This window comes from Erinaceus europaeus, chromosome 3 (assembly GCF_950295315.1).
Source record: "Erinaceus europaeus chromosome 3, mEriEur2.1, whole genome shotgun sequence".
Lineage (NCBI taxonomy): Eukaryota > Metazoa > Chordata > Mammalia > Eulipotyphla > Erinaceidae > Erinaceus > Erinaceus europaeus.
Window position 1 is genome coordinate 130763277 of NC_080164.1, and position 14131 is coordinate 130777407.

The window sequence follows — 14131 nt, forward strand, 5'->3', positions numbered from 1 at the left end:
TAAAATTTCCATTTCCCCAATATTCAGTGTTAGAGGCTGTTCTGCTTACTCACTGCCTCCCACAGTCTTTGGCGGAAGCTCTGGGCTGGTGAGTGGAATGCTGTTTGTCAGGGACTGTCTGGGTCAGTAGTACCCTGTGAGGAGACAGCATGGGCTCCAGCTGCCAGGTCAGTGGATAAAGTACTCACTCTTTCAGTACCCCCCTCTATCTCACAGGATAAAGGATCACAGAAGTTTCTTTCTCTGTTAAGGCCATTTACCCACTATCACAGTGCCTTCAGTTTCCAGATGGAGTACAGGAGATTGAAAGGACCCATCACATGTGCCTGGAAACTACTTACCCAAACTCTGAATTAAAACAAACAAGTAAAATTTCATCTGCAGCCAAGGAAGTGGGGTATCTTTACAGAGAGCACTCCTTGTATGCATAAGGGCCTGAGTTCAATTCTCTGCACTGCATATGACAGCAAAGCACTCTCATAAAATAAATAAAGCTTTAAAAAGTTATTTAATCAAAATATCCAAATCCCCTCCTGCCAAGTGTTGTTCTATTCCACTCAATTTCTCAACGTGCCCTGAATTTCTGTCTAGTGATTTCATTGCTACATCTCTTGTAACAAAAGTCTGCCACTACTCATTTGGATCTCTCTTCAACAGGTTGGGATTTTGTTTTATTTTGTTTTCAACTTAACTTCCCTTGTCCCAATTTCTTCCTTTTCTTTTCTCTTCCTACTTATCTCTAAGTGCTTGTTCTCTGACCTTGCACTAATTCTACTTCCTCCCCTCCTGGTTTTTCTCCACACTGTTCTTCACTCTTTTTTTCTTTCATTTTCTGTGGTCTCATTCCCATTTTCTGACCAAGCATTCTCTTCTTCATCTTCATCTTTTTCCTTATAATTTTTGTTAATTTGCTGCCAGAGATCTGTATCTTTCTTGTCTTTCATTTTGTTTGTCCTTCTTTCCCTTCCTCTTCTGATAAACTCAGTGTAAGGAGGAGGAGGAAAGACGTTTCCTGTGAAATTTTGCCATTCCACTTTAGAAAGAAGTGCTGCCAGTAGAATTGCTTAACATTAGTGGAAAATAAATGTTTGCAGAAAGATAGTATGTAGGACACAAAGTACTTATTTGCTATGGTTGAAGTTAAACTTGAAACTGTGAACTCAAAAGGGAAAATGCTTTTTAAGGAGCCAAATCTGGGAAACTCAGCATTAATATACAATGTTTATTTCACTGTTTGATTTAAAAATATAAAATAGTTTTATTTATCTTATGGAGTGGAGGGTTAAAATAATGTTCCACCATTTCATGCAATGCTGGGGGTCCACCTCCAGATTTCATTCACTCAAAGCATGCGTTCTACCACTGAACTCCTTTTCCAGACCAAATAGCTTGCTTAATAGGATAAATTCACTGCAATAAATTTCTAAAGTACAAAAGGAAAGATCATGAGGTTACTCTTCCATCTAGAAAAATTCTAGGTCACTTTCCTAGATGTACTGGGGTTTAGGAGTTTTTTTTGTTGTTGTTGTTGTTGTTGTTCTTTTTTTTAACCAGTGCACTGCTCACCTCTGGCTTATGGTGGTACGGGGGATTGAACCTGGGACTTTGCAGCCTCAGGCAGGAGAGTCTCTTTGCGTAACCATTATGTTATCTACCCTCTGCCCCACCATGTCTTAATTAAAAAAAAATATTATTTTAAAAAATTTATTTATTGTGGGATTAGTGTTTTATAGTCGACAGTAAATACAATAGTTTGTACATGCATAACATTTCCCAGTTTCCCACATAACAGTACAACCTCCACTACGTCCTCTGTCAGCATGTTCCGAACCCTTCCTCCCACCAACCTCAGAGTCTTTTACGTTGGTTCAATACACCAACAGAAGTTTATTTTAAACAAACCCCATTTGTAAATGATATCATGTGTGTGTAATAACATTGTATTTCTTTTTAAAAATATTTTATTTGTTTATTAATGAGAAACATAGGAGGAGAGAGAAAGAGCCAGACATCACTCTGATACATATGCTTCCAGGGATTGAACTTGGGACCTCATGCTTGAGAGTCCGATGCTTTATCCACTGCTCCACCTCCCAGACCACAACATTATATTTCTATAGATCTTTATTGTGCCCTAAATAAATAGATACATATCAGGTATATTATAATTCATCTTGCTTCATTCATTTCCTAATATATAATGGAGTGAATTCCAGGGAACACATAAACACCTTGTTCATTCCTATAGTTGCATAGAGTTTCAGTTAATTAAAATAATAATTTAGTAATTCTTAAACATTTTAATCTCTGTGACCTTAAAATTCTTAAAATACACTGAAGAATCTAAAGATTTCTTATACATTAGAAATTATTTATAGTCATTAAAAATATGTGGTAGCATGTTTACATGTTAAAATTAATTATAAGAACTACTTAAATATATATTTGTCAACATGACAAATAAAATCCCACTGAATATTATCATAAATGCATTTTTATAAAAATTAAGTATACTTTCCAGATTTAGTTATGAAAGATGCCGTTGCTTCATAGATTTTTAGCTTTTTGGCCCAACTGAAAACAATTGGATTCTCATATTTGCTTCTTCGTTTAAAGTGTAGTAAAATATTAGTTTGTCTAAAATATATTTTTATAAATGTTAGGCAAGGGTGCTTGCTTTGCCATAAGCGTGACTCAGGTTTGAGTCTGGCTCCATTGAAATAAGCTTCTACTCTGTGGTACCTTTCTCTCTCTACTTCTCCTTCTATCTGAAAAGTTACACAGAGTAGTAATGTCCTGGTGATGATGATGATGATGATGATTGTGATGATGGTGATGATGGGAAATAGTTAGGTACAGGGAGTGATTCAACATAACATAAGAACATAAGAACTTATGTGTGTGAGATGGGCCTGGGCTTGGCCCCTAGAACCACATATGCAGGAATAGTTTCCTGATGTCTCTGGTAAAATAAGTAAGTAAAAGTAAAAATAAAAATCTAATCTTAGAGATATGCAGCAGGAGAGGAAAAGTATTTTAGTAGCTTTTTAGATAATTGTGACTATTCCTCTCTGAGCGTGCTAGAATTCAATATGGAAGTTCTTAAAAGTTTCAGTATAGTAATCTGAGACTACATCAATAAGCTTTGCCTGCTTTACAAATTAAATTGGTTTTTATTCACTGTGGATAGATCATTTATGAATTTGTGGTTATGTATGATTACATATTAATAATTGGAAAATGACATTCACTGGGGTATGAAGATATTTCAAATGTTGACATATTTCTGTAATATAACATCACAAAATTATATTCATTAATATCACCACCAGTATCCCCAGAAAAATCTTTAAGTATCAGGAACATGCCAAGATCATGGGGATAGATAAAAGCTTTTGAAAATTCTAATTTTCTCTTGCAAGCTCAAATTTTACCACTGGAAAAAATGCCCACTGTTTCTCCTTGAAGTGTTAAGTTCATGTCAGTTATTCTAAAGAAAGTATCTGTCAAATTCACAATTCTGAATAATTGCAGCTTGCTCGTCAGTCATTTTTTTAAGTAAAAGTGTTTCAGTATAGTTCAGTTGTCAACTCAAATAATTGTATGTTTTCCCTTGAGATAAACACCATACTTCAGTCTGCAGCAATGCTTTTTGCATGTATCTCATTTTGTCATACAGAATATTAGAAAGGCGATGCTCAGAGGTCAAGATTTCATGAAGTTGGTCATTTGTATTGCATCGTCAAGGTCATCTTAAGTAAACTGGTATGTTCTTAGTGGAATTGCATGGTGTTCTATAATATAAAAACTACTAGCTAAGTTTGGTAGCACTGTGTTGATTCATGCTAACATATCAGTAATTTTACCTGCCACTTTTTTTGTACAACTAATGCAAATGCCAAGACAATGAAAAAGGTGAATATCATTTATTTTATTATCATTAGGAAAGTTATTAGCTCTGACTTCATAGTTCATTTCAGGGGTCTATGGAAAGACTTTGAAAATTAGTCATGACTTATTTGACCAGTCCCTACATGTTGGGCAAATCGATTATTTCTGTCCCTATGTCAAAACAAACTTTTTTACATCTTTGACTGGTACTAAGAGCTACTAATTTGCATTCTTTTTATAATCAGGGTTTCACCACACTTTTCCAGATAGAGAAGGAAAGAGACAGAGAAACAGGGAAAAAGAGAAAGACACCTTAGCACCAAAACTTCCTGAGTCTTGAGTGTAATGAAAGCAGGCATCTTTTCAGGTGAGTTATCTTGCTGGTCCTTTTCTGCATGTAGTTTAAAAGATGTATTTATCAACGCAAAAGAGAGCATTACTCAGAGTATTACTCTGTCATGTGATGTTTGGGATTGAGTTTGGGGCCTCATGCTTGATAGTCTAAGGCCTTATCTGCAATACCATCTCCCAGGCAGAAATCTGCATAATTTAAAATAGTCTCAAGACTAGTTCAATTTTCTTGGTCAATTATCAATATCCTACTGGGGTTCATCAATCAGGATGCAAAGTTGAAGTCTTTTGTTGACAGCTTTACTGAAGTTGGAAGAGATTCTGTACACAATGCTGATATCCTGTACAATCTGTAACGATGGACCGCAATTTACTTATGCTAGTTCCAAATGGTACTTTGATGTTTGAAATTTTTTCTGATTCACTTTGTTATCATTGGAATGAAATACATTTAATTTGTAGACATTCAAATTGATTCCTATCAAACTGTGAGACAAGAACAGTCATATTTTCTTGAAATAATAGCAAAATTTCTCCCTAGAATTCATAATTTATGATCAAGAAATTTATATTGATGACTTGTGAGCAGTTTTAATTTCAGAGACATTCATATTTTATCTTGGCCACACTGTATGCAGGACATTTGGAAACTATTAAAAGAAGAAAAAGTTTTAGCCAGAATCAATGTCTGAATCCAGAATAGAATTTGAGAAAAGTACAGAAGACAGACGGTATTTAATAAATTCCCAACAGGTGCTTATGACTCACTCACTAGGCAGGAACTTATACTGACTTTTCTGGACTATAGTACTTTCTTAATAGCAATGACAAATAGAATTACTATTTGTTGATATATCCTTTACATTTAACAATCATGACTCTGTACCTAGAAGAATGGTGCGTGGAAATTTTTGGCAGTGAATTTTGTAGTTTTCCCAGCTGATTTTTAGAAATGTGTAGCACTGAAATTTTCTTATTGTTGATGTCATGCTATAATGATTTGGGTGTGATGCTAACAAGATGAGAAAGCCTGGTAAAGTCAAGAATACTAAAACAAACCTGACTGAATACTGAAGAAGGTTTAGTCAGTTTTAGAGACATCTTTACAGGGACCCATTCATTCTGTCCTGCTTGAAATAAAAACTTACAGAAACAAATGCATGTAATATGGATCCTTTCAAATCTGACTCTATTCTGTTACTAGTCATTTTTGACACAACCTTTATATTGCAAAGAACCATAAACAGATAAAAGTAAGTTTCTGCAACTTTAAGTGATGCAACAGGCCTGTGTTCTACAGTTGAAGGTTCAACTGTGACAGCACCTGAGACATGCTATTCCAGGGTTAACATGTAAGAGAAGAATTATTCAAAGGGGCTCCCTCCAAAGCCACCATGAAAAGTTACTAGTATATTTATGGGCCCTTTAGAATATAACTAAAATAGACCTACTAGCTGTCTTCAAAACAGAGACCCCAAATCTTTATCAGCAACATTCCAGCCTTTAGGTTCATGAATAGTCAACAATTTGTTTGGCTTTATATGTTAACTTTTTTTAGCCACCAGATTCCAGATTCTATCGTGATGCCAACCAGACTTCCCTGGGCAGATGAACCCACCAATGTGTCCTGGAACCTCACTTTTTCTGCACACTGCCCCACTAGGGAAAGAGAGAGACAGGCTGGAAGTATGGATCTACCTGTCAACACCCACGCTCAGCAGGGAAGCAATTACAGAAGCCAGAACTCCCATAATCTGCACCCCACAATAATCCTGGGTCCATACTCCCAGAGGGTTAAAGAATAGGCAACCTGGAAGTCAGGCGGTAGCGCAGCGGGTAAAGCGCACATGGTGCAAAGTGCAAGGACCAGCCTAAGGATCCCCTAAGGTGAAGCAGGTCTGCAGGTGTCTATCTTTCTATCCCCCTCTCTGTCTTCCCTTCCTCTCTCCATTTCTTTGTCCTATCTAACAATGACGATATCAGTAACAATAATAACTACAACAACAATAAAAAACCAAGATCAACATGAGTAAAGTAAATAAATAAATATAAAAAAGTTAAATAAAATAGGAAAGCTATCAGGGGAGATGATGGGATACAGAGTTCTGGTAGTGGGGATTGTACCCCTTTTATCCTATGATCTTGTCAGTGTTTCCATTTTATAAATAAAAGTTTTAAAAAAAAGTAACCTCAACCTAAGAATTATCAGGACGACTGGGAACATCAACAAAAGTTCTTGTGGACTTCTTCCGTACTTTACCCTCACTATGAACTAGTAAATGTAGGGACTGCCCCACTCTCTGAAGGGAGGCTGGCTCATCCTACTCTGCCTCTTGAGAAAGACTGGTTCTGAAATAGTGCAACTTAGAATGTTCCCAGCTGTGACCCTGGGCTGAAAGTTAAAACTGACAGGGACTTGGAGGTTATATAGGCTCTGGTGCTAAATATGAATACATATGGATACCATGTTAGATTGATGTAGTAAGCACTTAATCACATTTATACATTTTATTCAAGTTTGTGAGCAACTCTTTGCACTAATCTTCCCTCCTCGTTCTATTCTCAAATTCGACATCATCTTCCTAGTTAATATTCCTAGTCCACCCCAACATTAGCTACCAAGTTCAAGCAAAGATTACTAAGACATAGGTTCCTAGGAATAAACCTAAAATAGACTTCCTAGCTTCTATCCATCTTAAAATCCCTATTCCTAACCACTCTATTCCTACTTTATGGTTCCTGTTTATTAAACATTTTGTCTTAACTTTCTATCTTATTATCTCCCAGCCACCAAATTCCAGATGGTACTATGACTTCCCTGGGCAGATGATCTCACCAATGCTTCCTGGAACCTTATCTCTCCAGATCCCTACCATATCAGAAAAAGATAGAAACAGGCTGTGGGTATGGATCAACTTGCCAACATTCATGTCCAACAGAGAAGCAATTATAGAAGCCAGAAGTCCCACCTTCTGCACCATAAAAAGAACTTTGGTTCATACTCCCAGAAGGAGAAATAATAAGGAAAGTAAGCCAAAGAGTTCTGCACCCCCATTCCACCAGGGCCTGGAACATTTGTCATCAGGAATCTTGTTTTTATACAATCAATGAAAGGGAAGCAAATCTGGAGAACACCAGAGCAAGCCGGGCACTATTTCTCCTATCTGAGAGAGAAGAGGAAAAAAAGCAAAGACATCTGGAAGTGGTAATAAGTATAGGAGTGACTTAGAAAGGAAGTGAAGGTAGAACCATTGAAAAAATGGGGACACACACACGCACATCAAGATATAAAATCAGCTTCCAATGGAGGGGATTGGGTACACCTGAAATTATATCCCTATTAACTTATAATTGTATAATATTAAATCACTAATAAAAAAAGAATCATCAGGATCCTGAAAATATAGAACAATGATTCTTTCAGACCCTAGCAACTACTTAGATACCTGATATGTCTTGTCCCACCAAGATACACAGACACAACTTTGCACTTCACAGGACTGCATTACTAAGCAGGAAGTGGTGACTGTGGTTTACACTGCTGTTATAATGTCCCATCTGATTTCGCACTTGGTACCTTTGGTGACTGAGTGTGGGTTTCACCAAAAGTACTGCTGTTTATAGGTGACATATGTAGGTTAAGCAAAAACAGCCATGGACTGTAATTATTCTTTGAAAATAGTTGTTGGAGGTGACACTGTGTCAGGAACAAAATAGATTGAACATAAAGTTACAATACTACAATGTTAAGAAAAATAACTAAAGAGGTGCAAAACAATTTCCAGATGGTAACTGAACTTGCAAAAACAAAACGGTAACCAAATTGTCTCTAGGCTCTGAAAACAATGATGGTTACCAGAGGGAAGTGGGGCTTGGGGGAAGGATGCACAGAAACTGGTGATATGTGTGGTGAGCTGCAAAAATACATGGGTAAAGAATTATATTCCTGAAATGTAATGATTTTTGTAAACCAATATTAAATCACTACTAATAAAAATATTTTAAAACATTGGGTTGCCAGAAAAGTCACGATATGTTTTTGCATGACCTTTCCAACAACCCAACAGTACTTGGGAATTCTAGAGTAAAGAAAAATACATCAAATGTGCCCTCCTACTTAAAGAAATGGGTATTCAGAAAAGTGAGTACAAACATTTCCAAGTATTTGGATTTTATATCTAAGTCCTCAGAAAATAACTTGCTAGTTAGGTAAATCTAAGCAATGGGTAATGGCCAGCATGCTAAGTAGCTTGTTTGTTCTCCACTGGGAAATCAGTATGCCTTTTATTTTGCTTCTTAAAAATGGATGTGCAGGGGGTCGGGCGGTGGCGCAGTGGGTTAAGCGCACGTGGCGCAAAGCGCAAGGACCAAGGATCCCGGTTCGAGCCCCTGGTTCCCCACCTGCAGGGGAATCGCTTCACAGGCGGTGAAGCAGGTCTGCAGGTGTCTATCTTTCTCTCCCCCACTCTGTCTTCCCCTCCTCTCTCCATTTCTCTCTGTCCTATCCAACAATGAACAACATCAACAATGGTAATAATAACCACAACGAGGCTACAACAACAAGGACAACAAAAGGGGGAAAAATGGCCTCCAGGAGTGGTGGATTCATGGTGCAGGCACTAAGCCTAGCAATAACCTTGGAGGAAAAAAAATGGATGTGAAGATTTCACCAAGGATGCTCTCTCCACACTACCTAACCTACAAACACAGAGAGATTGTGGCAGTTTTAGCAAATGGAATAAAATTTATAAGTTTCCCTCTCCCCTAGCAACTTAATATAATTTGTGAAAAATTCTGAAGAAGCAGTGCCTTGCAAAGTAACCAAGAAGCAAACAACAGTGGAACCCTATTTGTCAGTTATCCATGACTAAGCAGAAGTCCAAAGTACCCACTGCATACCACTGAAGTTTTCTGCAAAGTTGACCACTCATTTAACTTTCTTTCATTGCAATGCATCATACTAGCCAATATTTTCTCACACATAGCCTGTGAAACACTCTAAAATAAAAGGCCTCTAATTATCAGCCATTTCTTTAGAAAATAAATTGCACTAATTCAGTTTGTAAGAATAAAAATACCTTGAATATATTTAAGTACTGGATAAACTTGCTAGGTATTCAGAGACATAAAATACACACATCTTCTATTCTACTCAGATGAGTGTAATAAGGCCATTTTCTATTTTGCATACACCGAAAGATTTCAGCTGAAGTTATTACAATACGAGAATTGGTCACTTGGGTATATATATGAACAATTTGCTTCTACTGATGACAAATCATGGAATAAAAGAGGCACATTAGGCCCAGAAATTTAGTTTACCATTAAGAACAGATTGTCTTGCACATTATTCAAGTTATAGCCCTAATTGTAATTGTGTTCTGAGGAACTATGTCCATCTCATATTTGTATCCTGGACTTTGGCAAAGAATTTGCCTAGTATGTGTCAGATGCTGAAGAAATTCTTGTAAAGAGCAAGAGGTAGAAGTGTTTTGCTTATTTTCCCCACATTTTGGGTAACATTCACATTTTAAATTAGTAATTTAATAATAGTTCACAGACTGGGTGGTGGTGTGCCTGATTAAGCACACATATTACTATGTGCAAGGACCCCAGGTTCAAGCTTCTGACTTGCACCTGCATGGGGGAAGCTTCATGAGTAGTAAAGCAAGTCTACAGATCTCTCTCTCTCTCTCTTCTTCTTCTCTCTGTCCTATCAATAAAAATAATTAAAAAATAATAATGGTTTACAGGATTATAAGATTGCAGATGTATCATTCTGTACCACATCTACCACCAAAGTTCTCCCTTCTCCTGCTCTCCACTACCCCCAACCTGGATAACCTCCACAAAAAGTCTTACAAGTTTCGCTATTCTTCCTTCCTTCCTTCCTTCCTTCCTTCCTTCCTTCCTTCCTTCCTTCCTTCCTTCCTTCCTTCCTTTCTTTTTTCCTTTCTTTCTTTCTATTTGTGTGTTTCAATTATGTAAATTCCATATATGAATTAAACCATCTGGTAGCTGTTTTTCCTTACTTACTTCACTAAGTACAGTCACCCAGTTAAACACATCTCAAAGAACACAATATCATCATTTAGAATTACAGAGTAGTATTCCATTTAATATATATCCCATAAACTCTTCATTATCTAACAATGGGCATTTAGGTTGTGAAGTGAAAATATTTTAATTATTTCTTAATATCCCTACCTGAGAAGTGTAAACAAATTCATTAATTAAGGATTGCATGGGACAGGCTTAATGGTGGTGTCTCTCCCATTTTAGTCATTTAAATATCTTTATTTTCTTATTATCTAAAAATAACAAGGTATTTGCTATCATGATAATGATACTCTTCACTTTGAATTGGAGGTTGACTCATGGAAATTCAATGTTTTAGCCCATTATCGAAGACTTCTCAAAACATTTAAAGTTCAAATGTTCTCACATTAAATATATATATATATATATATATGTAATCCTCCTCTTTTTTCCCCCTAAACTGAGTATCTTTACCCAAAACAAATATTCCTAATCTTTTGAGTCATGGTTTAAAGACCCCTTTCCTTATTTTGGATATGTCCTAGTGTATTAATTGTTGGTCTGCTTCTAATTCTGCTTCTAAGACCATCTGTTTTGATCATTACATTAGATTCCTTGCATTGCTTAAAGCTGTGGTCTATTTACATAATCACTGCTTTACCTGAGACCTGCCCTGCCTATAGGGCATTGGTTTAATCCCCACTGGTTAGATGCAAGCTTGATACTTCCTAGCACTCGAGCTTTTTCCTTCTCCCCACCCCCTATCCTACATACTTCCACCTCAGGAGATATAAAGGACAGGATTTTCTAGTGAATAGAGATTAGATGGATTGTACTGAATTCCTGCTCATCAATAAAGATTGAACTGCATTCCCAGCTCAGCCATGAGTCCCTGGTCGTCTCTCTTCCGCCCGCGAAGCTAGCCCGGCAATTAATGTTATTTTTCTAAATAAAAAATATATTTTGGACAGTTTTTTCCTATAGCCAATATTCTGGATATATGTTACTCATATTAATTTTGAAATTTGTTAACATCTCAAAACTGGTTTGTGGCAACCATTATTAGGCAATACAATACATATCTAGTTTTGTATGGTTAATTTTGACTTAAGAATTTAGACTTTACATTTATATATTTTATTTGTTTATCTCATTTTTAGGGAGTGACTTTTTCAAGCTGTCATTACAGACTGTGAATTCTTTTTGAATCTGAGCCTGCCATTTATGTGACATAAGTCATATTAGCTCACTCATATCCAGGCCAACTGTCAGACAAATAGTAAATGATTCAAGGACTTCTATCTGAATCATACCTTGAGCTCCACTAAGGGTTGATGTAGGAGGAATTTTACACTATAAATACCTTAAAGGAGCAATTCTATCTGAGCATTCTGATGTCCAGAACTGACAAAATGCTCCAGGGTTTCTGTTTCCTCTAGATTTTCAGCAGGAGTCAATTTTAAAGTGCTACAGGAACCTTTTCCTGCCAGATATGCAATCTCATTTCAGCTTCAACTCCTTTTTTTGAATGAAACCTAAAGAGATTCTAACTTTTCTTTCATTCTGTACACTGATTTTTTTCCTTTTCTTCCTGTGCACTGATATGATTGTTTGTACCACCCAGATTCAGCTTCCTCTTACCTTAAAAGACTTTATTCTTGTAAGAGATCATATTACACCATTCAGTGAAAACTCATTGAAGGAAAAGGAAGTCAAAGCCACCAGAGTGGAAAGAAAGACCCAAGAGTAGACAGAAATTGTACTTCACATCTGGAAATTCCCTATTAATGCCTTTGCTTCTCAACTGCTCTATTTTTTTAAACATAAGAATATGTAAAACAAACAAACAAAAGCAGAGCTGACAATTTAGAGTGTTTATATGGAAACATCTGGCAAAATAGAGTTCATGGCAAAATTATGGTTTAATGAATCCTGGGATGAGAGCTGTTTTTTAAGTCAACTGTGTTATTATTTTTAGCAAACTTGCCCAAGTCCTAAAGATTTAGAGCACAGTTTACAGCTAGACCTCACACTCAAAGATAAAAGACTAATTAAAGGTTTTGCTTGGGATCAGTGGTGTTTGTTTGTTAATTTGGTTCAGACAAGGCACTAGGCCATACAGCTGAAATCACTGAAAATCAGGAGGTCCAGAGCTCAGCCACTTTGCTCTATGACTCAGGGTAAATGACTTCATCAATGGTCTTGTTTCAACTTTAAACCACTTTCTTTTATTGAGGTAACACTGGTAATAATATTATACAGGTTTTAGATGTCCTGTTTCAACTTTTCTTTTTTAAAATTATTTATTGGATAGAAAATGAGAGGGAAAGGGGAGATTGGGGAAAAAGAAGGAGAGAGAGAGAGAGAGAGAGAAAGAGAGAGAGACTTGTAACATTGCCTTGCTTGTAAAACTTTCCCCCTGCAGGTATGAACTGGGGGCTTGAACCTGGGTCCTTGCAAACTGTAACATGCGCACTCAACCAGGAGCATCAACATCTGGCTTACTTTGTTTCAGCTTTTCTAATGTGTCAGCATTGCATTTTATTATCCTGAGGCAGCTTCTACCATAATTAGTCTTTTAAAAATTCTTCTTACTGTTTTGTAATTTATTATATTTGTCATTATAAAACAATGTGTTCACTGAAGGAAAATCAGAGAAATTAAAGAAAAAAGAATTCTTTGTAATATCACTGCCTAAAGAAAACTCCTGTTAATATTTTGGTTTGTTTATCTAACTCTCTTGTCTACCCATACAGATTTTTACATAGCATTTAAATGCTGTTATGCACCACATTTGTGATATTTCTCACCTAAGATTCTTCTAGACAAAGCAGATATCCTTTATAGCAAAGTGAGACTTGCCCTCTCTGACCAGTCTAAGGGTGGCCCACTCTTAGACTAAGTAAGGACTTATGAGTGCAGGCTGACTCAAAATGGTGCACTGTGCAGTCAGCTTAGGAATTTGAAATGAAAGACTAAGAAATGAAGTCAATGAGTAATAAATCTGAGATGGATGAATGTGAGTTCATATAAGAGAAATCTAGGAAAACATTTTAGACTATGTACAATCTGACACTATCAGAGAGGAAGAACTATGTCTAAGGAGAGAAGACTGGGATGGCACAAAGAAAGGACAGGTGTGCACGGAGAGGGTTTGACAGTGGAATCCAATGGTCTGAGATCGGAACCTCAGTGATATTCTAGATTAAATTTCCAAGATATTATCAGTCCTTGATTACTCTAATATTAGTTCTCATGAGACCTCTGATACATATGGAGAGCCTCTTTTATCTGAATTGGGCCAAAATTATGGGTAACCAAAAGACACCTGACTCAATGTATTCAAACTTGAATTTTTTTGTTGAATAGTATATTAATATTTCCCAAGCCATAACATATTCTTAAGCATAGTTTTTCATAACTAAAGAATATTTTGTAGTATGGATACATTATGTAAGAACCTAAGTGATGATAAACTTGATACATGCTAACACTATTAAAATTATTCCAATGTTACTAAAAACAAAACATCAATACCTGTGATTATAAGATTGCTCAATGGGCCAGGTGATGGTGCACCTGGTTGATCACACATGTTACAGTGTGCAAGGACACAGGTCTGAGTCTCTGGTTTCTACTTGAAGGGGGAAAGCTTTGCGAGTGGTAAAGCAGTCATACAAGTGTCTTTCTATCTCTCCCCTCTCTATCAGTCCCTTCCTTCTCAATTTCTGACAGTCTCTATCTAATAAACAAATAAATACCAAAGAAAAATAAATAAATAAAAGTAAAATTGTTCAGAAAGAGTCCCAATATCCTTTCATGAATCTTTTAGCCTACCCGAAGTAGCAAA

General features: G+C 36.5%; 1 protein-coding gene and 1 long non-coding RNA gene across 2 annotated transcripts in view; one reads left to right on the forward strand and one right to left on the reverse strand.

Moving 5' to 3' along the window:
• Window positions 1-14131, reverse strand: part of RASGEF1B (RasGEF domain family member 1B) — a 200574-nt gene that overhangs the window by 153717 nt on the left and 32726 nt on the right. The gene's annotated exons all lie outside the window — the stretch shown is intronic.
• LOC132537704 (uncharacterized) lies at window positions 620-8214 on the forward strand. The gene is made up of 3 exons (XR_009549163.1): window positions 620-657; window positions 4137-4258; window positions 7030-8214. It is a non-coding gene; the product is annotated as an uncharacterized LOC132537704 (long non-coding RNA).